Consider the following 26077-nt stretch of genomic DNA (forward strand, 5'->3'; position numbering starts at 1 on the left):
AGAATGGATAAACAACAAGGTCCTAGCCCAGGGAACTATATTCAATTGCCTGTGATAAACCATAATGGAAAAGTATATAAAAAAGGATGCTTGTATATGTATAACTGAATCACTTTGCTGTACAGAAGAAATTAACACAACATTGTAAATCAACTATACTTCAATTAAAATATATACTTTTTAAATTTTCAATTAAGATATATACATATATATACATATATACGTATATATGTGTGTGTGTGTGTGTGTGTGTGTATATATATGTATGTATGTGTGTGTATATATATATATATATATATATATATATAAAATCCAACTCAGCATTTCAAGGAAAAGGTGAAGGAAAGAAGGGAAATTTAACTGTATCTTACCATCTGTATCTCTGATTTCTTATAATATAGGGAATGGAATGGGGGTTAGGAAGAAAACAACCCTTAGTGATCCTACCTTGAGCCAGTAACTGTGCTAGTTACTTTACACAAATTAATTTTCAAAGAACCCCAGGATGTCTATATCACCATCACTTTACAGTGTGTACACTGAGACAGAGTGGGATTAAGTAACCCCTCAAAGTCACATTCCTAGTAAGTGGCAGAGGCAGGGTCTAAATCTCAATCAGTCAGACTCCATTATACCCAGTGCAGGAAAAAAGAAGCTCCCAGTAAGCCAACCAAGAATTGAATGCCAACACTGTGGTTCCAGGAGAGAAGTAAGCCCTAATGCCTAGGGAATTCACTATAGATAACAAATCAGCTTCCCTCCTACCATGTAATAGAATGGACTGGTTACATGCCATCCTTTGGAGAACTTAGAAGAGTCCCTCAAATTATTGTCCATGCTCTGTAGTAAATGAGGATTCCTGGCAAGAAGGGCCAGAATGGAGCATCTGCTGTTTCCCAGCAATGCGACTCCTAGGGAAATACCCTAGCAGGAATGTGCCATGGGCCTTTGGTCATCCAGTGAAGCCCACGTACCCCTTCTGAGAAAAATATTTTATTACCTACATTCGTAATTGAAGGCAATAAACTAATAAAAAATAGTGAAACTCATGAAAAAAGGTGAGTGAAAAAAATGGATGCAATTTTTTTCCATTCAACTTCATGGACCCAGAAAACAATGAGACATGCATATTTAATTTAGGGATACATACATACATCTTAAATGATAAAACTAAAGAAAGGGATAGGTTAACACAAAAGTCAGGACAGTAGTTATCTCTGAAGGGGAAGAAAGGTCGGGAGATGAAGTAGGGGCACACAGGGTGCTTCCAAAGTACTTGCAGGTTCTAGCTTTAAGCTGGCCGATCAGCATTCAAGTTGCTGTTGTTTTAACAGTACTATTATTGGGGAGTTTCTTTTCCACTTCCATTGCTTCTTTCTGGTGATGGGAACTTGAACAGTCAAACTATGGCATTTCTCACCCCTTTGCTTCCCCCCACCCAGGGAAATGAAGGGGCTTACCTGATTACCTGAATGCTGCCTATTACTGGGTAAAGACTTCCACTTGATTCTAGATTCACAATCAGCACACCCAACTTGGCCAAAATGCCTAAAGCCAAATCTTCATACCTAGCCTTTATCTTATAAAAGGTGAAATTTTAGTATCCAACTTCCCCACCTCCCCTCAATTTGTCCTTAATGAAAAAGAGAAGGGCTACTTCAAGACTTACTATAAAACTGTAGTAATCAAGACAATGTGCTATTGATGAAAATAGAAAAACAGATCAATGGAACAGAATAGAGAGTCCAGAAGTAGACTCCCATAATTATAGTCAACAGATCTTTGACAAAGAAGCAAAAGCAACACAATGGAGAAAAGATGGTCTTTTCAACAAATGGTGCTGGAACAACTGGACAGTCACATGCAAAAAAAAGGCAAGGCCTTATACTCTTCACAAAAATGAACTCAAAATGGACCACAGACCTAGACATAAAATGCAAAACTATAAAACTCCTAGCAAATGACATAGAAGAAAACCTAGATGACCTTGGGTATGGCAATGACTTTTTAGATACAACACCAAAGCCTCAATCCATGAAAGAAATGATTGATAAGCTGGACTTCTTTAAAATTAAAAACTGAGACTTCTCTGATGGTCCAGTGGTTAAGACTCTGCCTTCCAATGCAGGGGGTGCAGGTTCGATCCCTGGTCGGGGAGCTAAGATCCCACATGCCTCGGGGCCAAAAAATCAAAACATAAAAAAAAGATGCAGTATTGTAACAAATTCAATAAAGACTTTAAAAATGGTCCACATCAAAAAAAAATCTTTAAAAAAACTAAATGAAATACTTCTGCTCTGCAAAAGACACTGTCCAGAGAATGAGAAAACAAACTACAGACTCAGAGAAAATATTTGCCAAAAAACTTATCCTATAAAAGATTATTATCCAGAATACACAAGGAACACTTAAAACTCAACAATAAGAAAATAAGTGACCCAATTAAAAACCAGGCAAAAGATCTAAACAGATACTTAGCCAAAGAAGATATAGAGATGATATATAAACAATTGAAACGATGCTCAACATTATGCCATTAAGAAATTGCAAATTAAAACAATGAGATACAATTATACACCTGTGAGAATGCCCAAAACTCAAAACACTAACACCATCAAATACTGGCAAGGATGTGGAACAGGAATTCTCATTCATTGTTGGTGAGAATGCAAAATAGTACATCAACTTTGAAAGACTATTTGGTGGTTTCTTATAAAACTAAACATAATCTTAACATCTGATCCAGCAATCCTGCTCCTTGGTATGTTCCCAAATGAGCTGAAAATTTACGTCCACACAAAACCTGCACTGTCTACAGCAGCTTTATTCATAATCCCCAAAATTCAGAAGCAACAAAATGTCCTTCAGTAGGTGAATGGATAAATACACTGTGGGACATCCAGATGACAGAATATAATAATATTCTAAAAAGAAATATTTTAAGAAGAAATGCTCTATCAAAGCCATGAAAAGATAAGGAGGAACAGTAAATGCATAGACTAAGTAAAAGAAGCCAGTCTAAAAAGGCTACATAATGTATGATTCCAAATATATGACATTCTGGAAAAGGCAAAACTATGGTGAGAGTAAAAGGTTCAGAGGTTAGAATGGGAGAACATATTTGTAAAACATATAACTGATAAGGGATTAATATCCAAAATGTATAAGGAACTCAGACAACTCAACAGCAAAATAACAAACAATCCAATTTAAAAATGGACAGAGGATTTGACACCAATAGCAAAGGTAACAAAAGCAAAAATAAACAAGTGGGACTACATCAAACTAAAAAGCATCTGAATAGCAAAGGAAGCCACCAACAAAATGAAAAAGCAAACTACTAAATGGGAGAAAATATTTCCAAATCATCTATCTGATAAAGGGCTAATATTCAAAATATATAAAGAACTCATACAACTTAATGGCAAAAGCCCAAACAATATGATTATAAAATGGACAGAAGATCTGAATAGACATTTTTCCAAAGACATACAGATGGCCAACAGGTACATGAAAAGGTGTTCAACGTCACTAATCATCAGGGAAATGCAAATATAAACCACAATGAGATATTAGAATGGCTGTCATCAAAAAGATAACAGATAAGATGTGCTGGTGAGGATGTAGAGAAAAAGGAAACTTTGTGCACTGTTGGTGGAAACGTAAAGTGGTGCAGCCACTATGGAAAACAGTTTGGAGATTCCTCAAAAACTTAAAAATAGAACTACTATAAATGTTCCAGCAATCCCACTTCTGGGTATATACGTGAAGGAAATGAAATCACTATCTCAAAGAAGTACCTGCACTCCCATGTTTGTTGCATTATTATTTAAAATAGCTAACACATGGAAACAATCTAAGCGTCCACCAATGGATGAACGGATAAAGAAAATGGAATATATACCACATACAATGGAATATTATTGGAATGAAATATTAATGGAACATATACATTGGAATATTATTTAGCCATAAAAAAGGAAAACTCTTACCATTTATGACAGCATGGATGGAACTTGAGGGCATTATGCTAAGTGAAATAAGTCAGGCAAAGAAAGACAAATACTGTATGATTCCACTTATGTGGAATCTAAAAAAAATAAAAACACAAACTCACAGAAACACAACAGATTAATGGTTGCCAGAGGTCGAGGGTTGATGAGGCGGGGGCGGGGGGGATGTGAAGGTGGTCAAAAGGTACAAACTTCCAGTTAAAAGATAAATAAGTTCTGGCAATGTAATGTACAGCATAGTGACGGTAGTTAACAACATTGTATGGTATATTTGAAAGTTGCTAAGAGAGTAGATCTTAAAAGTTCTCATCACAAGAAAAAAGAATTGTAACTACGTGTGGTAACAGATATTAACTGAACTTGTAGTAGTAGTTGTTTCACAATATATACATATATCAAATCATCTTAAACTAGTGCAATATTGTATGTCAATTATACCTCAACAAACTGGAAAAAAGGGCTCAGGGGTTGACAGGGGTCGGGGGGGAAGGAGGTATGAATAGGTGGAGAGCACATATGCAGTGAAACTACTCTATGTGTTACTATAACAGTGGATACATATCGTTATTCATTCATTAACTGCTATAGAATGTACACAACCAAGAGTGAACCTTAGTGTAAACAGTGGACTTTGGATGAAATGATGTGTCTACATAAGTTCATCAATTGTAACAAATGTCTTACTCTGGTGGCGGATGTTGATATGGAAAATCTCTGTACTTTGCCATCAATTTTGCTGTGATGCTAAAACTGCTCTTAAAAATAAGTGTCTGGGCTTCCCTGGTGGCGCAGTGGTTGAGAGTCCGCCTGCCGATGCAGGGGACGCAGGATCGTACCCCGGTCCAGGAAGATCCCACATGCCGTGGAGCGGCTGGGCCCGTGAGCCATGCCCACTGGGCCTGCATCCGGAGCCTGTGCTCCATAAGGGGAGAGGCCACAACAGTGAGAGGCCCGCGTACCGCAAAAAATTAAAAAAATTACAAATAAGTGTCTAATAAAAGAAGAGCAAGGCTAGTTTGGGGCTCTGCCCAGTTAATTCTAGATTAGCCAACCTAATATTGGCAGTTTTCATCTTTCCTCTTCCCTTTTTCCTCCTCCATCAAGTGGTATTTATCAAGTAAGAGAAGAGTGACCTTTTCCCCCTCCCTTTCTTACTCCTCGGGCTTTTTGTTTCCTCTGTAAAATGATCCTGACACCTTATCTGCCCTTCCATGAGAAAGCAGAAGACTGATAATGGTCTCTGAATTTGTGGATTGTGGTGACACTTTGAACAAAGTAGAATCTGCACCAAATAGCAACTCCCAATGTTCTAGGATGACTAAAAGTATGTGTTGCTCTTATTTTTCAATAATACTTACAATTTTAAAGGAAAATATTTCAAAACATAAAGTAACATATCCTCTTCAAATTTTATTAATAAATAAAAGGTTATACAGTAACAAGAGAGGTAGGTACATTATTTTCTTTTGTTTTTAATCTTTCTTAGCTATGAACTACTTCAAATATACAGAAAAGCCTAACAAAAAATAAAATTTTCCAGACTCATTTGTTGGACATTTAATGAGTACCTAGTATGTGCCAAACACTATGGTATTTGCTGTGTATGAAGAAATAAACAAGAAGGTTATACTCGGGACTTCCCTGGTGGCGCAGTGGTTAAGAATCCGCCTGCCAATGCAGGGGACTCGGGTTTGAGCCCTGATCCGGAAAGATCCCACATGCCGCGGAGTAACTAAGCCTGTGCGCCACAGCTACTGAGCCTGCGCTCTAGAACCCGCGAGGCACAACTACTGAGCCCACGCACCTAGAGTCCGTGCTGTGCAACAAGAGAAGCCACCGCAATGAGGAGCCCGCGCAACACAATTAAGAGTAGCCCCCGCCCACCGCAACTAGAGAGAAAGCCCACGCAGCAACAAAGACCCAACACAGCCAAAAATTTAAAAAATAAATAAATAATTTTTTAAAAATGGTTACACTCTGTTCGTAGAGCTTTTACTTTCATAGGGGAATGTATACTCATGAACGTGTAGCAAAAGTGCACATATTTCTTTTTAGTGGCATTGATATTTCATGGTTTACTTAGCCTAAAAATATAAAAATATTCCTAAATTGTTGAAGATTTTTATTGTTTTTCTTTTCTAGCTATTTTGAGGAACACAGCTTTAAAAAAAAAATAGTTCTGCAAGTTCTTTGTCCACTTTTTTGGCTACACTAAGACTCAACTGAAACAAAGGCTTTGATAAGATTACCAGGCCCTTCCATCTAGATCTGCTGTCAGATAGGACAGTAAGGAAAGTCTAACTGACATAACCTGGAACATTTCTTTGTCTAAGTGGAACTTAAGCAATACCCTAGAATTTTGTGCGAAAACCCCAAAAAATAGTATTTTCTATGGGACATACAAAACAACTAAAGATACCTTATTTGCGTTGAACTACAGCCATCCTATTTTGATTCAACAGCCTATGTTAATTATATACTTTATACGTTAGTAATAGATTTTATAAGTTCGTTCATCGTTGAACTTGTATCTTCACGAGTACGTAGAGATGAAACTTTATCATTTAACATTTAAGATCAGAATTCTTTGCTTGCTGGTTATTTTATATTTTCCTCCATCAGCCAAAGCCTTGTAAAATAGGCTTGGTTCATCTGACAGCTCTCCAGAAAGTCTTTGCCAATTTATAGTTTCTCCTTGAGTGTAAGAGTACCCATTTCCACACAGCCTCCTTTTTTTAAGAGGGGGAAGTACATAGCCTCTCTAGAGCTTACAATTTTCACATATTTTGGCTGATTGGACAATCATAATAGTACATCAAGTTGTTTCAACCTGTAACTATGAGTTTTAACATTTATCACATGTTGGCTACATAATATTTTGCTTTTTCATGGCAGTTTTATTAATATAAAATTTATATAGTATTAAGTTCACCCCTTTAAAGTTTACAATTCAATGGTTTTAAAAATATTCAGAGCATTGTGCAAATATCACCATACACTAATTTTAGAACATTTTCATTACCTCAAAAAGAAATTTTGTACTCACAACCCACCCCCGCATATCCTCTTCCTTCATCCCTAGGCATCACTAATCTAACTTGTGTCTCTGTATGTTTGTCCGTTCCGGATATTTCATATAAATGTAATCATACAATATGGAGTCTCCTGTGACTGGCTTATTTCACTTACCATAATGGCTTCAAGGTTCATCCACGCTGTAGCATGTATTAGTACTTCATTACTTTGTATGGCTAAATAATGTTCCACTGTAGGGATATATCATGTTGTGTTTATCCATTCATCAGTTGATGGACATTGGGAATTTTTCCACTTGGGGCTATTATAAATAATCCTGCTATGAACATCTGTATACAAGTTTTAGTGTGGACATATGTTTTCATCTCTTTTAAGTATATACCGAGGGAGGGATTTGCTGGGTCAAATAATAACTTTATCTTTTTGAGGAACTCCTGGATTGTTTTCCAAAATCACACATCATTTTGCATTCCCACCAGCAGTGTATGAAGGTTCCAATATCTCCACATCTTCAACAACACTTGTTATTATCCATCTTTTTGAGCATAGCAATCCTAGCAAGTGTGAAGTGATATTTATTGTGAATTTTATTTGCATTTTCCTAATGACTACTGATATTTAGCTTCTTTCCATGCTCTTAATTGACCAATTTATATCTTCTTTTTTTTGAGAAATATCTATTCAGATCCTTTGCCCATTTTTCAATTAGGTCATTTGTCTTTTTATTATTTTTTTTAAATACATTTATTTTATTTATTTATTTATTTTGGCTGCCTTGGGTCTTTGTTGCTGCATGCAGGCTTTCTCTAGTTGCAGAAAGCAGGGGCTACTCTTCACTGCGGTGTGCAGGGTTCTCATTTCGGTGGCATCTCTTTGTCGTGGAACTCAGGCTATAGGCACGCGGACTTCAGTAGTTGTGGCTCACGGGCTCTAGAGCACAGGCTCAGTAGTTGTGGTGCACGGGCTCAGTTGCTCCGCGGCATGTGGGATCTTCCCGGACCAGGGCTTGAACCCGAGTCCCCTGCATTGGCAGGCAGACTCTTAAACACTGTGCCACCAGGGAAGTCCCTGTCTTTTTTTTATTATTGAGTTGTAAGAGCTCTTTATATATTCTAGAAACAAGTCCTTTATCAGATATATGATTTGCAAATATTTTCTCCCAGACCATGGGTTGCCTTTATACTTCCTTGATGTTGTCCTTTGAAACACAAAAATTTTTATCAATAATTTTGATTAAGTCCAGTCTATCCATTTTTTTCTTTTGTTACTTGTGCTTCTGGTGCCATATCTAAGACATCATTACATAACACAAGATCACGAAGATTTACTCCTATATTTGCCTCTAATAATCTTACGGTTTTTTGTTTGGTTTTTGTTTTTTTGAGGTACGCAGGCCTCTCACTATTGTGGCCTCTCCCGTTGTGGAGCACTGGCTCCGGACGCGCAGGCCCAGCGGCCATGGCCCATGTGCCCAGCCGCCCCACGGCATGTGGGATCTTCCCGGACCGGGGCACGCACCCGTGTCCCCTGCATCGGCAGGCGGACTCTCAACCACTGCGCCACCAGGGGAGACCAGTCTTACGGTTTTAACTCTTACATTTAAGCCTATAATCCTTTTTGAGTTAATTTTTGTGTGTGGTCTTTTCACTTTTAAATGTCCAAAGATTTCCTGCTACTATAAAGACAGGAAAAAAGATAAAAGTGAAGCACCAAAGGACAACCTATGCGTTATAGCTAGAAAACTCAAACCCCTAAAAACTTTAGCAAGTAGAATATATGTGTGTGTAATATGTATTTTTAATTATTATTATTTTTCCTCCTATTATGGGCCTAGCTTTTAGCCCTTCCAGTGGCGAAGGGCAGGCAAAGCTGCAGATCAACAAGTATTTTCCTCTTCTTGCTGCTACAAGCTTTCTTGTTCTTTCTTTGACACCGCTGAAGCAGCCAGGCCTCCTTCTGAGCCTGGAGTCTGTTACAGATCTTCACATGGGGCAGCAGGTATTTCAGGACAAGTTAAAACGACTTTTTGAATTTGAGTCTTCCTTCTGATAAGAGCAGTACTGGCTGCCAGTACTCCCCCCTCTGCCTGGAACTCCCACCGGCCTCTGCCACCTCCAGACATTCAGGCCAGCTTCACATAGGCAGCCAAGAAATAAAAAAATTCTGAGCCTGAGACAGAAAACGAACTCAATATGAAACAACTCAAATTTTTTTCTAGTGGCTTTAAAAATGTATGTGTTTATATGTCTGTGTATATAAAAAAAACTTGGTTTTTTTTCTGAATATAAAACTGATATATGATCACTGAAAAACAATTTGGAAAATCTAAAGAAAAAATAAAGTCCCACCTCTTTTCATGTCCCAAAGTTAACAATGTTTATCATTTTGATGTATATCCTTAGTGAGAAAGGCAGACAGATAGTTACCAAAATATGCACTTATACATGCATATATATTTTAGATAACTGAAAATGTATTGTATGTACAGTTTCATGTAAAGCTCTTTTTCCACTTCACACTTTCTCTTTTTTTTACAGTTGTATTGAGATACAATTTACATACAGCACTTTATAAGCTTAAGGTGTACGGCATAATGATCTGACTTACATACATCATTAAATGATTATGACAACAGGTTTAGTGAACATCCATCACCTCATATAGATACAACTTTAAAGAACAGGAAAAAAACTTTTTTTTTTCCCTCCTGCTCAGAACTCTTAGGATTTACTCTCTTAACAGCTTTCATATATAACACACAGCAGGGTTCATTATCTTTATCATGTTGTACATTACATCCCTAGGGCTTACTTATCTTATAACTGGAAGTTTGTGCCTTTTGACTGCCTTTCTCCAATCTACCCTCTCTCCCCACCTCCCCCGCACCTCTGAAACCACAAATCTGTTACCTTTTTCTATCAGTTGGTTTGTTTGTTTTTGAAGTATAATTAACCTACAACACTATGTTAGTTCTTGTTATACAACACAGTGACTCGATATTTCTATACATTTCATACAAAGATAATTACATCGTTATTGACTATATTCCCTACACTGGTACATTTCATACCCACGCCTCAATTATTTTGCAAATGGAAGTCTGTACTGCTTAATCTCCCTCCTCTATTTCTTTCCTCCCCACACTCCTCCCACTCTAACAACCACCTGTTTGTTCTCTGTATCTATGAATCTACAACTCAGTTTCTATTTTGTTACGTTTGTTCATTTGTTTTGTTTTTTAGATTCCACATAAAAGTGAAATGGTACGGTATTTGTCTTTGTCTGACTTGTTTCACCTAGCAAAAGACTCTCTAGGTCCATCTCTGTTGTCGTAAATGGCAAGATTTCATTTCTAATCATGGCTGAGTAATATCCCATTGTACATGTAAACACTAATTTGTAAAGACAGATGCACCCCTCTGTTCATCATAGCATTATTTACAACAGCCAAGATATGGAAGTAACCTAAGTGACCACCAACAGAATAAATTAACGGATAAAGAGATGTGGTATATGTACATATATATATATAATACACATTTCACATTTTATAGTTATTAAACATTATTTGAAAACATTAAATTCCCACTTAGGACTCATCATGGTGTATACATCCTTTTCCTCCTTTTGTATATTTAAGTTTACTTCGTCGTGAAAAATACTATGATAAACACTGCATCTCAAACATTTCTCAAATTTTTATGCAGTTCTACAATCTTTATACTTAATTCAATCATTCACAAATAGTCATCAAAGACCCATCCTGCTATAGGCACAATGCTATGGATACAAAGCTGAACTAGAAAAGCTCATGGAAAGTAGCTATTTCTCCTGTCCCCTCATTTTGTCCTGCCTCCTTGGTATACCTGCTGGCTTCCTGACTTCTAATTACTTTTCCTGACCACAGTTCTCACCTATTCCCTGCCTGTTCACTGCTTTTAACACATGCTTTTTCCTATAGCTCAGTTAAGCTGATTCCTAACTCTTGCTACTTGACTGTGTCTCTAGTAAGCTGTTCTCAAATTTTTGGTCTCAAGACCTCATTATACCCTTAAAAAATTATTGAGGACCCCTAAGAGATTTTCTTTTGTGGGCTGTTTCTATGGATGTTTACTGTATAACAGATTAAAACTGAGACATTTGCAACACCATAAAACATAAGCACATGTTTCATTAGCCAACAGACAGATGACAGCATCACACTTCACAGAGCCTCTGGAAAACTCCACTGTACAATCAAGAAAGAATGAGAGTAGAAAAGGTAAATAACAAGTTACTGTCATTATGAAAATAATTTGATCTTGTAGACCCTCTCAAAAGGGTCTTGAAGACCCCCAAGCTAGAGAACTACGTCTAGGTCTTTGTCCTACGACAAACTCACACTTTGCATTGACCATCTCTTATGGCCTATGACCACGATGGTGGGGCTGTCTTTGGCTTGCTTGGTTACTATATAACCATCCCAGTGTGGCTCACAGGGCACAAGTAATAAATGCTCCTGATTGCCTTGTTTCCTCTGCAAAAAAGTGATCAGTTTCCAAGTCCTAAAGGTTTTACTCAACTAAGTCAATGTTTCTAGGATATTTACCTTCTAGGCTATTTAAGTGATGAGACCTTGAATTCCAGGCTGTTTAATAAATCTTATGTAGGAGGGCAAGGCAGGGACAGGCAGAGCATCCAAAGAAGCCACTAGACCATGCTACCTATCTCTTGTGTTAGGTGAAAACAGGAAACTCACTTGCTCTCCTGACTTGTCTACATGGAAGCCAACTAGTGAAGGTACCTGCCTTTAGTTTTATTAACAATGCTGGCCAAATATATATTTTGAAAAAACAAGGGTGAGAAAGAAATAGGAATTAAAGAACTTTCACTGTTATTGCTTTAAGTCAAAATATCCATTACACTCAATCAGTTGCTCTTTGCTTTGTTTGTACGTTTGCCCACTGGACAGCCACACTGTTTTTTTAACATGACATTTCCGGTATTGGACTTTTTTCTTTTGTGTTGTAACGTTACAAAACCTAACTCCCAACCTAACCACATACTTAACTTTGTTTTAACTCCTTTCCTTCCAGTATTTATCCACATGGAGGTTTTAATTATGCAGATACAATCAGAATACAAGTTGCGTAACTGTGAAGCTTTCTAGAACAATCATAGCTCGACTTGTGCTTCACGCAGTACATCTAAGTGGAACTAGAAGGACAAATTCTGCAGCCCTATTTCTCAACAGAGCTGAAACTTCTGTCGTTTAGAAAGTGCTAGCTTGAGAAGCATTTTTAGGCTACCTATGCCTATGATTCCAAGACAGGACACATTATCTTCTGGTTCTTCATGGACCTGGAGAGCCTCTGGAAATTTAATTTTAACCGGCTCTAAGTTACCCAGAGGAGGATTCACACACACACACACACACACACACACACACACACACACACCACCACCACCACCACCACCACCAATCACAGTCATAGAGCAAAACATTAGAAAAGTAGCGAGGCTCCGTGAACTCCTGGGGACACATCACTTTCACTTTCAGGGCATAAATCTCTTTGCAGGGGTCCCCAGCTAACAAAGGACAATAAGGCTTGAGAAGAACAAGGTGAGAGGGTGGTGCATGACCAGCTGAGGGTGGATCTCTACTCGAGGGCTGCTTTGTTCAGTTTTTACCTCTTGTTCTTCAGAAGGCCAAGTTTACAAACTACTTCCAAGCATTTGTAAAACAAACATTGCCACCCGCCAGCAGTTCGCTGTATTCTGAAATTGCTGTATTTACCTTGAAAACCACAAAATGTAAACAAGGGCACCTGATCAGAGAAGATCTTTAAACTGCTCATTCACTAAGTTAACACCTGGGAAGAAAAGGCAGTTGACTTGGACTTGAACACACAATGTACAAATCAATCTTTTATCTTAGGGGTAGCTTGAATAAGTTAATGATTAGTAAGCTTTATGGAGATGCACGGAGACTTTCATAAACAAAACATATTAATATATTTAATACTCAAAAGAGTAAAACAAGTAAGGCCCACCTACCGTAAGCTATAGAAGTATAATCTTAATTCACACATACTTTCACTTAAAATAACAAATACGTGTAAGACACTCTCTCTCCCACTGGGGATACTTTATGCTATACAGCATGTGAAAACTGGGGTGACTGACTTTTTAATATGTCTTTTTAAAAATATTTATTTATTTTTGGCTGCTCTGGGTCTTTGTTGCAGCACATGGGATCTTCACTGTGGCATGCAGGATCTTTAGTTGCGGCACGTGGACCCTTAGTTGCAGCATGCGGGATCTAGTTCCCCAACCAGGGATGGAAACCGGGCCCCCTGAATTGGGAGCACGGAGTCTTACCCACTGGAGCAGCGGGGAAGTCCCTTAATATGTCTTTTAATATGCCTAATACATGACAAAATACGAGAAGATAGGGAAATAGTTTATTTAAAAATAGCTACTATTCAGTGGGAAGCAGCCACATAGCACACGATCAACTCGGTGCTTTGTGTCCACCTAGAGGGGTGGGATAGGGAGGCGCAAGAGGGAGGAGATATGGGGATATATGTATACGTATAGCTGATTCACTTTGTTATGCAGCAGAAACTAACACACCACTGTAAAGCAATTATACTCCAATAGAGATGTTAAAAAAAAAGAAAAATAGCTACTATATAATACATTGAAGAGTTTTTGAGTGAGCCATAGTTTTAGTTTTACAGACAGTCTGTGCTTCTTACCACAATGTGTTTCTGAAAACTATATTACAAAAGCAATGCATTTCTCATAGGAAATTCCACTGGAGTAATATAACTGGGATTACTTTCCTAGGGAATACAAAGATAAAAATGGATATAGCATAGGTAGAAATACTCTAACCCTCCATATATTTAGAAGAACGAACATCTTGTAAAAGTGATTAAAATGTGCTTTGTTATACTTTCATAAGGATCATTCTTTTCCCCAAAATTACTACTGTATCATGTAAATATCTGAAGACCTCACCAAGGACCCTCCCATGTATGAGGACCCAGAGAGGCAAAGAGTCCTGAATGGATAAAGTCTTTCTCCATCTTCCCACACAGCTAGACTTAGAAGTTAAAAGAAGTCACAGAAGTGTCGAGTGGGGAGACTTCATTATTTTTCAGTGAAGTCAAGAGATTATTTTTGGGTCAAGTAAACTTCTAACCACCTCAGGGCTATTTTTCCTCTCCGGACTATCCTACCTTGAGTTAGCTAAATTCACCCCTCCTGCCTCAGCCTTTTCCAGAATGCTATATAAATGGAGTCATACGTTATGCAGCCCTTGGAGACTGGCTTCTCTCACCTAGTATCACGTTTTTGAGATTCATCGGTGTTGTTGGGTGTATCCATGGTTCACTCCTTTTTACTGCAGAGTGGTATTCCACTGCATGTATTGTTTATCCATTCACCAATTGAAAGATATTTTTTAACTGTTTCCAGTTTTTGCTGTTAACATTGAGGAACAGATCTTTGTGTGAACTTAAGTTTTCATTGCTTTTGGTAAATATTTAAGAGTGAGATTTAGGGCTCATATGGTATGTGTATATTTCACTTTATAAGAAACTGCCAAACTCTTTTCCAAAATGGCTGTAGCATTTGGTCCACCACCAGCAACATATGAGAGTCCTAGTTGATCTGCATCCTTGTCAACACTTGATATTGTCAGCATTTTTATTTCAGCCATTTTTGTAGAGGTACTTCATTGTGGCTCTTGATATTGCTGTTTTTAGGGCGGCACCTTAAATGTTGGTGTTCCCAGGGATTCCATCTAGGGTACTCTTTTCTTCTCACTCTCACAGTTTTAAATTCTATCTACATGCTATTAAATTTCAAATCTGAATTTTCCATCTGGATTTCTCTCCTGAGCCTCCAAATTAACATATCAGGAAATCTCTTAGATATTCTCCTCTGGCAGAAAGGATGCCAGAACCAAGTTCATTACTGTGGTAAACTGCAAACAGCCATAAATTCTTCTCATCCCTGTATGCATGTCCTTTTGCAGGTGACTTTGCAGGTACTCCCATCAAAAGACGAAGTCAATTTCTCCACTTTTTGCCTCTGAACTTAGCCATATAACATTAGCAAATGTGACACAGAGGTTTGAATAGCACTTGAGCATTGGGGGGTTGCGCTTTCTTGCTGTTCTCACGCTCTCCCTAGGGAAGAATGTGAGCTAGCCTGCCAAATAGTGAGAGACACATGGCCCAGCCACCCCAATCAACAACCTATCCACAGGCAGACACGTGAATGAAGCCAACCCAGACATCCAGCTGCCAGCTGACCCCAGATACATGAGCAAAAGCTCATCAGAGGTCAGCCAAGCCAGCTCAGAAGAAAAGAATCTACAAGCAAACCCGCAGATTCATCAGTTAAGTAAATGAATGCTCAGAAAGCCACTCAGTTTGGGGGGTTTTGTTACATAATAATACAGAACTAACATAATTATCCTCCCCTATCAAGTAGTTTGTTTTATATTCCATATCTCAATAAGTGCTACTAATACCTACCACATTGCCCAAATCTGACACCTGGGGGAATTCTAGGATGCGTCCTCTCCCTCACCTCGACCTTCCACCACACTCCCACATACAAGGAGTCATCAATTCCTAATATAGTTAAATTTCTAGCTACTTAGTCCCTTATCATATTCTGAACTTTTTTAACAGTCTCTTAGTTGACATCCCATCCTACATTTTCCGTCTCTCCATATAAGAAAATCATCTTTCAAAATTTCAATTCTGATCATGTCATAGCCCAGCTTAAAAGTCTTTAATTGTGCTCCACTATCTTTGACATAAAAATTAACTGCCTCAGCATACAAGACCATTGGGCATCTGGACTCTCCTCCAAGCTCACCTCCGCCACTCTTCCACATTCTCCTCAGCTTTTAACATTCCTAAAAGCCACAACCACAAATGGGTCATGCTACTCCACACCCCTGTGCCTATTCCTCCCCAACCCTCTCCTTTCCACCGGATTAACAACTGCCCATTCTTCCATAGCTCCAGCTCACCTCCGTGCTTCTTCTAAACTCCCAAGGCAATTATAATCCTCTTCTCTTACTTCCACAGCCCTTTGGGACTTAAGACAGTATAATTAGCGGTTAAGTGTCTGGATTTCAACCAATCCTTTGCTTCTTACTAGTTATATGACCTTGGTCAAGTTACTTAACTTCATTGTATTGTACCTCAATTTCCTCAATAGAATGGGATGTGGCAGAGAATGCTACCCTTCCCTCCACCCTCCAGTATCCATTCTCTTCTTCCTTTAGATGACAGAACTCCTGAATTCTAGGTAGGCACATGGCCAGCCCACTAACCATCACATTCCTCAGCCTTCTTGCAGCAGATGTAACTATGTGTATGAGTTTCCCGTGGCTGCCGTAACAAATCACCAAACTTGGTGGCTTGAAACAACAGACATTTATTCTCCTGTAGTTCTCAAAGACCGAAGTCCAAAGTCAAGGTGCCGGCAGGGCCGTGTTCCCTCTGAAGGCTCTAGGAGAGAATCCTCTCTTGCCTCTTCCAGCTTCTGGTGGCTCCTGGTGTTCCTTGGCTTGTGGCCACATAACTCCATTCTCTGTCTCTGTCTTCACAAGGCCTCTCCTCTATGTGTGTGTCTCCCCCTCTTTTGTCTCTTATAATGTCATTTGTCATTGGATCTGGGGCCCACCTGGGTAATCAAGGGTGATCTCATTTCAAGATCCTTAACTTAATTACATTTGCAAAGTCTCTTTTTCCTATGAAAGTAACATTCACAGCGTCTAGGTGTTAGGACATGGACTTACCTTTCGGCAGACAGCCATTCAACCCAATATACTATGTGACTATGACATATGAGTAGGAGTAATATACGCAATTCCAGAAGTCCTCCTTAAAGAAGAAGCTACTTGCCCTGGATTCCTCTTGCTCCCTTTCTACTTACTGAGAAGTAGTAACTATTGAAGCAACTTTGGAAACCACATGTTGAAGAGAGTAGAGTGGCAAGATGGTTCTGGATTACTCATCTAGGCGCTATTAAGTGAAATAAACTTCTATCTTATATAAGCCATTGGTTTTTGTTGTTGTTGTTTTATTTCTGTTACAGCGCCTTATCTAGTACATGCAGCTAATAATAATATCTTAATAAAAATACATACCACTGGGCTTCCCTGGTGGCGCAGTGGTTGAGAGTCCACCTGCCGATGCAGGGGACACGGGTTCGTGACCCAGTCCGGGAAGATCCCACATGCCGCGGAGCGGCTGGGCCCATGAGCCATGGCCGCCGAGCCTGTGCGTCCGGAGCCTGTGCTCCACAACGGGAGAGGCCACGACAGTGAGAGGCCCGCGTACCGCAAAAAAATAAAAAAATAAAAATACATACCACCTAGGGTTGCTTAAGGATTAAATGGATTAATAGAATGTAAAGCATTGCAGACATCACCTGACATATAGTAAGGACTAAATAAATGTCAGTGATTAGCCTCAGTGGTAACAGAGTAGCCCTGGTCACATTTAGTTATCACTGCTTTACTTGTCTATCTCCTGCAGAAGACCAAATTTATTGGGGTAATGGCTTGGCACTTTCATCTCAGTATTGTACTTGAAAAACTACCAAACATTCTGTTACTGTTTAAAAGGGAAATGCAATTTAACTCTGCGTACCAATCATTACCCTAGGAGCTACTTTCATGAAAAGGTGAATACTAGGCCTGAAAAGCCTAGATGTCCCTTCCCTGCAGGCACCAATCTTTCAAGTTACAGGTCAATTGCCATCTTAATTAAGAAGCTTTTCTCATCTCTCAAAACAGGAAATTAAAATCTCCATCCTCCCACCAAACCTTTACCACAACTTTTTATTTAGCCCTTATCATTGTCTACCTTGGGTTGCAATTATTTATAAACATATCTTACCTCCCTCAGTAGATTATAAATTCCTTGAGAGCAGCATTCGTTTATGATTCATTTGAACCTTAGTAACTAGTTCACACACTGCACTGCACAGAGTGGATAACCAATAAATCTCTACTAAATTTATCAAGATCTTACAGTGTGAAAACGCCAGCTTCAAATAAGCCCGCCTCGCCACCTACCAACTGTGAGACGTTGAGCATGTTAACTTTACTTCTCCACAGTGTGGTTTCCAAATTTGTAAAATGGGGCTATTAAGAATTAAGTAAGGTAACATGGATAAAGGCCATCAAAAGCACTCAAAGTTAAGAATTCCAATATTTAGGACTTTCTATTCTTAGAAAGAGCCATCTTGGTTATGAAGTTAAAGTGTTCACAGACAAAAGGCATTTATTCAGTACTTGCAAAAAATTTAGACACATATTTAATTTCATACGCAACATTAGAAGGGAGATTTTAACACACGAGCCCCCAGCTCAGGAAAATCGGCCCGTGGATACACGATCAGTAAGCAAGGGAGTTGTTCTAACACCACTAAACCACGTACATCACAAGTGTTAATTTTCTGCCCATTACTTTTCACTCTTCAAGAAGAACATTAAACTTCACAAGTCAAAGCCACAAATCAATCAAAGTTCATACAGCACATATATAGTTTAGATATTCAATTAATTGTATGAGGGCAGCCCTAAACAGCAGGTGATTAGATTTCCAAGGTAGTCTTATTTGACCATTCAAAACCACAGCAACTCCCCTCCAATAGAGACTAAGGTATTTTAAAGTACAAGCCCTTTTACAACCCTGACTAGCTTCAACAGAAGAAGCAAAGAAGCAAAGCAATCTGTTTTCATTTCATCCTTTGGGCCTTCTCTGAAACCTCACTGAAAAGAATAAACTTATTACCCCATTTCCACTGCCACTTAAGAGTTTAATAATAAGCTGTGGAAGGTTCTTAATATGATTACCATAAATACATAGAATCAACACAGCAATAACATTGAACTGGAGAGTTTTAAAGACATTTGTTAATAAATTTTGTAACTTCTGTCTTGGAAATCCACTGCAATTTTCTAAACTTCTCTGAGTAGCAGCAAACCACAAAACACTACAACCTAAAAGAACTTCACTTAACGCATGTAGAAGTTTTCCTCTTCTGCTATTCACACTACAGATTTATATGTTAGAATGCACATTTAACACCAATAAGCTGAAATTTAGAGGCCTAGAATACAAAACTGTAATACTATAACAGGTCTATACATTGCCTTCTCATAAATGAAGTAATCAGCTAACAACTATGTTACATGCTGGGTAGTATTAAGACTGCCAAAAAAAGCATGTGACAAAAAAACTGAAATTATGTTGCCTTTAAGAATTGTAATTTTTTTCTAGAAAAACATTTATTTATTAATTCAACAAAAATTAAGTCAGCCCCAGTGATATTGAAAACACTGTTCTTGATCTTGGGAATTCAACAGAACACAGTCTTGCCCTCAAACACTTGGCAGTCTAATTGCAGGTCTTTCAACTAAAGAAACGAGTGCAAATTCTGAGCACGCACAGTACTGTGACCGCGTCCTCGGGCCCAAGTTCACTGACACCACAGTGGATCCCAGCCTGTGGGCAGGTTCCAAGCTTAAGCTCCCGCATCTCTCCTCTTGTCCTCATGAGGGCTTCCCTGACACTTGAAGAACTTGCTCAGCTGCAAGCAGCAGCAGTCCAGATGTCTGTGTGGGAGGGGGTGACAACTCAACCCACAGAGGATGGAAGCTGGTCCCAGCCTTTCCGCCCTTGGGTAGGAGATTCTGAAGCACGTTCCTCGTAGTTTCTCCCAGGGCCCTGCAGGACTGAGTTCCAGCTGCCACAGTGGCGGGGCTTATTCACACTTTACTGACTTTCATTCCATGAGGCTGACTCTCCTTCACTCCCTCACTCACGCTTCCCAGGACCACCTCCCAAAGTAATTCGCTCCATCCACATCTTCCAGGGTCGAATGTGTAGATGCTCCAACTAACACAGTCCTAATCTATTTCTCTTCAGATATATCCAATCACACTAGAAGAACACATGAAAGGAGAGTATCACATATATCCTTTTTTCTTTTTTTTTTTTTTGCGGTACGCGGGCCTCTCACTGCTGCAGCCTCTCCCGTTACGGAGCACAGGCTCTGGACGCGCAGGCTCAGCGGCCATGGCTCATGGGCCCAGCCGCTCCGCAGCATGTGGGATCCTCCCAGACCGGGCCACGAACCCGCGTCCCCTGCATCGGCAGGCGGACTCTCAACCACTACGCCACCAGGAAAGCCCACATATATCCCTTTTATCCACTTAAATTTCAAGATGTCATGAGGCTGGGCATTTGAATAAATAACGTGGATGAGAGTTAAGATCGAAAAAGGGAGAGAGAAAGAGGAAGCTTGGCAGGTTAGAACAATGACCAATGCTAAAAAGATGAAAGTAGCCAATTCTCCGCTTGGTTCCAAAATACCAATTATGCAGCACACGAGGAGGGAAACAAGGGTCCAGAGATGCGAATGAAAAAGCCTCAGGAGTTTGGGTTGACTAACAGCTGAGTTAGGGAGTCCTACTCAGGACTCTTGGGCTGCAAGTGTGGCATCCAAAAAAGAGGGAGAGTCTCATCAGACTGCACCCAAATGTACTATGTTCAGTTCTTTCTACACCGCTAAGAATTAATTTGACAAACAGGAGCCTAACCAGAAACCAAACACAGCAGTGCGATGAAGACTAGAGAAATCACTGAAGAATCTGTAGCTGGCAACAGGTGAAAGAATTTTTTTTAATTAAGACGGTAGAAGAAAAGACCTACAGGAATATAATCGTTCTAAATAAATACTTAAAGCTCCACTGTGTGGAAGAGGGATTAGATGGAATCTGTGTGGCTTTACTGGACCAACAGGTAGAATTTACCGGAGGGCATTATTCAATAGACAGTATGGTATAGTGGTTCAAAACAAACAGCTCTGGAGTCAGACAAACTCGTTTTGACTCCCAACTCTACCACTAATAAGCTCAGCGACCTTAAAACGGTTGTATACTTTCTTTATACTGAACTGTCCAACTGCAAAATTGGGATAGCAACAATTTCTACTTTATAGGGTTATTGTGATGACTAAACATTAATGCACAGGAAGCCCTGAGCCCAGTGTAGCATGTATTAAATGCTCGATAAATGGTAGTGACTTCAAACCTGAAACAGTTTCAGTCTTCATCCCAAAAAATTTACACTAACATCAAATCTGAAGAAATACAATAAAGCAATTGTTAAGCTGGTAGAGGAAGTATTTATAATTGGCTCATACCAGAGGACTACTGTGCTAGACAAGACTGACATGTTCAACTACATAAAAAGTCGAAGCTACTACCTAGCTGGATGGCTTTTTCACAGATGCTTTTAAGTGTATAACCTCCATGAGTAGAGCCAAAAGGTAAGAGTGCCAGCCTTCAAGACAACTTCCCGGAATTATATGCAGAGAAGGAACTGAGTTAAAGAAATGGTCTTGTCAGTGTTCTCCCAAGTCCCTGAAACTCACTACCTGCTTTCGTGTGGCACCGCACAGCAGAGAAAGTCTCTGTTTTAGCTCCTGAAGCATTCTAACTTATTGCCTCAGAATGACTTTTTGCTTTCCAGAAGCAGCCACTTGGTAGGGTTAGCGGATTAGGAAACAGTCACGTGTCAAATGACCACAGAGTCTCAGAGTTGGAAATTTCAAGACCAAATGGCCCAAGGCTGTGAACTATCTAATCAACCAAGAAAAGGAGTTGTCTCTGCTTTCCTCAGCCCTCCTGCGGAGTGGCCACCGGGCTTCTGCATTACTTCTGTGTTTTATCACCCTGATGGTAATAAAAGGACACACAAACCTCCCTTGTTTTGATTTAGATCAGTTTCTCCTCCTAATAGAAACTGCACATGTATTAATACACACAAACTTTTGGAAAAATCTACACCAGGGTTTTCTAGAGAACAGGGGGAGATGTACGTGCATAAAAGAACTAGGAGAAAAAAAAGAAAAATGAAAAGAATATAAAGTCAACAAAAATGACTGCTATAATTTAGTGTGGGGGAAGAGGGTTAAATTGTATATCAAAAAACAGGACCACTGATGAATCGTGTTGATAATATGTGCCCCTGTACAAGGCAAGGAGAAGGGCAGTTAACCTCAGTGCCATTCCTTCTCAAAACCTAAGCCCCACTCTAATCATGACAAAAACATCAGCCAGACCGAAACCAAGGGACATTCTACAAAATACCCGGCCAGTACCCTTCAAAAGTATCAAGGTCATAGAAAAAATACAAGGAAAGACTAAGCAAGTGTCACAGGCCAGAGGAGACTAAGGAGCCATGATGACTAACGGCACGTGGGATCCTGGATGGGATGATGGGGAAAGGACAATGGAAAACTGGTGACATGCGAAGGAAGCCTGGAATTTAGTCAATAGGAATGTACAAATGGTAATTTCTTGGTTTTGACAAATGTACCATGGTTATGTAAGATGCTAACACAGGGGAAACTGGATGGAAGGGAAGTTTCTATACTACCTTCACGACTCCTCTTACATCTAACTGTATTCCAGGGACCTCCCTGGTGGTCCAGTGGGTAAGACTGCACACTCCCAATGCAGGGGGCCTAGGTTCGATCCCTGGTCGGGAAACTAGATCCCACATGCATGCCACAACTAAGAAGGCTGCAGGCCTCAAATAAGACCCAGCGCAGCCACAATAAATAAATAAAATAAATAAATATTTATAAATAAATAAATAAAAATGTATTCCAAAGTTTAAAGTTGATCTTTAAAAATGAGAGAATATTTGATCATGAAAATAATTTTGCACTCACTTAAGAGAAAGCCAATATGCTTCGGTTAATACTATTCCGATTGGGTGGTTTCTACTGAAAATAGCTCTCCATCCGCCAGGTTTTAAATAACCCTTGGGAAGTTGTTTGTTTGTTAAAACTTCATTTCCTCTGTTCATGAGAGGCAGTATGACACAGTCAAAGGAGCACTTCTCGTACAATTTTGTGTATTGAGGAGACATGTTAACCTCTTTCAAACTCTGGCGCCTCATTCAAAAAAGTGGGGAACTGTACTAGATTTACTTTTAATTGGCTAAAGCTCTAAGATTTTATGATTCACTTGAACAAATCATAAAGTGAGTATGAAAAATAAAAATCTTTTCAAATTAATTTCAGAACATCGTTTGGCTAAGGCAAGAGGAATTGAGGGGCAGCTGTACTATAGTTTCTGATACACTATAGTTTCTTCACATTATCTGAAAAGTAACAAGAAAGGAGGGTGGCTCTGGAAACCTAGCAGAGGAGTCTGGAAATGCAGGAGTGGTGATCTTGGAAGGCAAATCTATGAAAAAGTGATGGCTTTTACAGCCAAAGGGAACAGGAGAAATACACTCAGGAAGAGAAGAGTGAAGCTGCAAAAACACAAGGTATGAGAAAGGATACAGCATTGGGGAAAACAAGGTTTGCTTACAGCTGCCGAGCAGTGTGAAGGTCAGGGCAGAGACAAGCCCCTCTCAGGGAATCCTCCTCCGGGGCTCCGTTAGGATGGGCTTCCAAGAATCAGAGAAGAGTCGGAGCTTTAAGATAAAAGGGAACCTTGAATCTCCAACAGGAAGATACCCTCCTTCTCCAATGATGAGTGGAGTGAGACAAATGGCTTAGTCTTAAACTAGAGGTAGAAAATGAGAGTAAACTAGCAAGGACAATGACCTAAAGTATTAGATTACAGGAAAAGCCAGCCTTCCAGGGGCGGACGGAGCACCTGAGTGATTCATACTTTGAACCAGCGCCCGCTGAATCATATGACACCAAGTATCTGTGTATTATTACCTACTGGGTACAGAGCTGTTACCGCAGAGTTCCCTCAGATACAGTCAAATATCTAAAAGAAAAAAGGCAGCCACAAAACCTGAAGGTTTATCTTTGACAGATTAACCTCCCCTGACTGACAGAGGAATAAGGCTACCCAAGCTCGTGGCTGTGAAGCACCCCTGGGAACCAAGCTGTTTCACACGATCCCAGGGAAAGTTTGGGTCTCCCACCCACAAGCATCTAATGCCTTTTTTTTTTTTTTTTTTTTGGATGTCTACTATGGGCAAACCTCTGTGCCTGGGAAACACACACAAAAAATAAATAAATAAAATCCTTCCCTTGAAGAGGTTATAATGCAAGAGCAGAGTCAAATATGTTTAATGGAAATACATTATGCCTATTATAAGTTAGCTACCATTTGTATAATGACTTAAAACACTTCTACATTTATTCTCTGGAAAGATTCCAAGCCTCACAAAGCCTTGTGTGGTAAGATTATTCTTGTTTTTATACAGCCCTGGTCTCAGCAGCCAATGACAGATGTCCTCTGAGACGCTAAGTGGCTGGGTGACCTACTTAAGATGACACAGCCAGCGAAAGTGCAGTTAAAACCCGGACCCCAAGCTTTTTTCTGTTACAAATGCTGATTTGTTGTCCCAGTTCGCTTTTGAAACTTTTTATCTTTATCATCCTACAGTGCACAAAGGAGTGTCTGTGGATCTCGATTTGCTTATCATCCCTACTCTGAACTCAGTGTGTCTCTTCCACCTGAGGAACAGTGGTTTTCTACAATTTAGGAAGGTTCTCGCCCCTATCTCTTTACATGTTGCCTCATCCTCATGCGCTCCAGCCTCTCCTTCTAGAATTCGATTAGATGCTGCTGGATCTTCTCAGTCCCTCCTCCAAGCTTTTAATGACTTGTTCAAACTTTCCTCTGCACTGCATTCTGGGTAATTTCCTCAGCTCTCTTTTCTATAACACTGTCTCCTCATTTTTATATAATAGCTAGTTCACGCTCTTTAGAACTTATATCTTCCTTTTCATATTGCCCATTCTTCCATTAGGCTCCTCTAGCCTCTTCTGTCTCTGAAATCATTTCCACACACTTACTGCACAGCGTCTGGCAAGGTGTTCCGGAGCACTTCGCATCTTGTTTGCCACAACTGCTGACTCTCCTTCATGTAGTTCTACTGTGAGTCCATCCTCGGTGGGAACTGTGTATAGTTGAGAACACCTCACATGCCCAGGGCTGGGGGAGTGTCCCCACTGAGCACTGTTACGGGTGCTTCTAATGGGTGGTGTATCTCCCACAGCCTTCTTTCTGCTAATTTCTCCACCTGGGGAGACATCTGGATCACTTATTCAAAGTGACCAATTTTGGGACTTCCCTCGTGGTGCAGTGGTTAAGAATCCACCTGCCAGTGCAGGGGACACGGGTTCGAGCCCTGGTCCGGGAAGATCCCACATGCTGCGGAGCAACTAAGCCCATGCGCTACAACTACTGAGCCTGCGCTCTAGAGCCCATGAGCCACAACTACTGAGCCCACACGCCACAACTACTGAAGCCCGTGCACCTAGAGCCCGTGCTCTGCAACAAGAGAGGCCACCGCAATGAGAAGCTTATGTACCGCAACGAAAAGTAGCCCCCGCTTGCTGCAACTAGAGAAAGCCCATGTGCAGCAACAAAGACCCAACACAGCCAAAAATTAATTAATTAATTTATTAATTTTTTTTAAGTGACCAATTCCACTCAAAGGACATTTACTGTCCTCGTCACTCTCTCTGCAAGATGAAAATGCAATATTCTTGCATATTATTATAAGAACTGTGTAGAAAGTGCCTATCACAGAAAGTGAAACGTGGGAAACATGTACCAAACATTAGGCATCTCCCTTCCCCACTGCAGGGAGAACACATCCCGAGTTGGGTCTGGGGCTCTAGCAAATCCCTTTGACTCTCTCTCTAGATCTGTATCCCTTATTAAACCTGCTTTTCATCATTGTGAGGAGGAATGCTTACATAGTATGTTCAAAATGAATGCTGTTTTTAAATTATTATTATAAGTATACACAAACTATGAAATTGATTTGCACAAGCTCTTAATTACTGGTTTTAGTTGTCTATGATTCTCTGCAAGTTCCATTAATCCTTCTCTTGTAACAGTTATAATCAGTCTCCTACTATGAACAATTTCTCAGTTGACAGTATGATGCTGTCTCTAAAATTATACCTACAAGGGAGTTCTAAGACAATTGGTAGTTATTAGATAC

The 26077-nt window shown here is 39.7% G+C and overlaps 1 protein-coding gene across 4 annotated transcripts in view; it reads right to left on the bottom strand.

The window, feature by feature from the left end:
• Positions 1 to 26077, bottom strand: part of ITPR2 (inositol 1,4,5-trisphosphate receptor type 2) — a 533444-nt gene that overhangs the window by 461315 nt on the left and 46052 nt on the right. The window lies entirely within an intron of this gene.

Source organism: Pseudorca crassidens, chromosome 11, assembly GCF_039906515.1.
Source record: "Pseudorca crassidens isolate mPseCra1 chromosome 11, mPseCra1.hap1, whole genome shotgun sequence".
Classification (NCBI taxonomy): Eukaryota; Metazoa; Chordata; class Mammalia; order Artiodactyla; family Delphinidae; genus Pseudorca; species Pseudorca crassidens.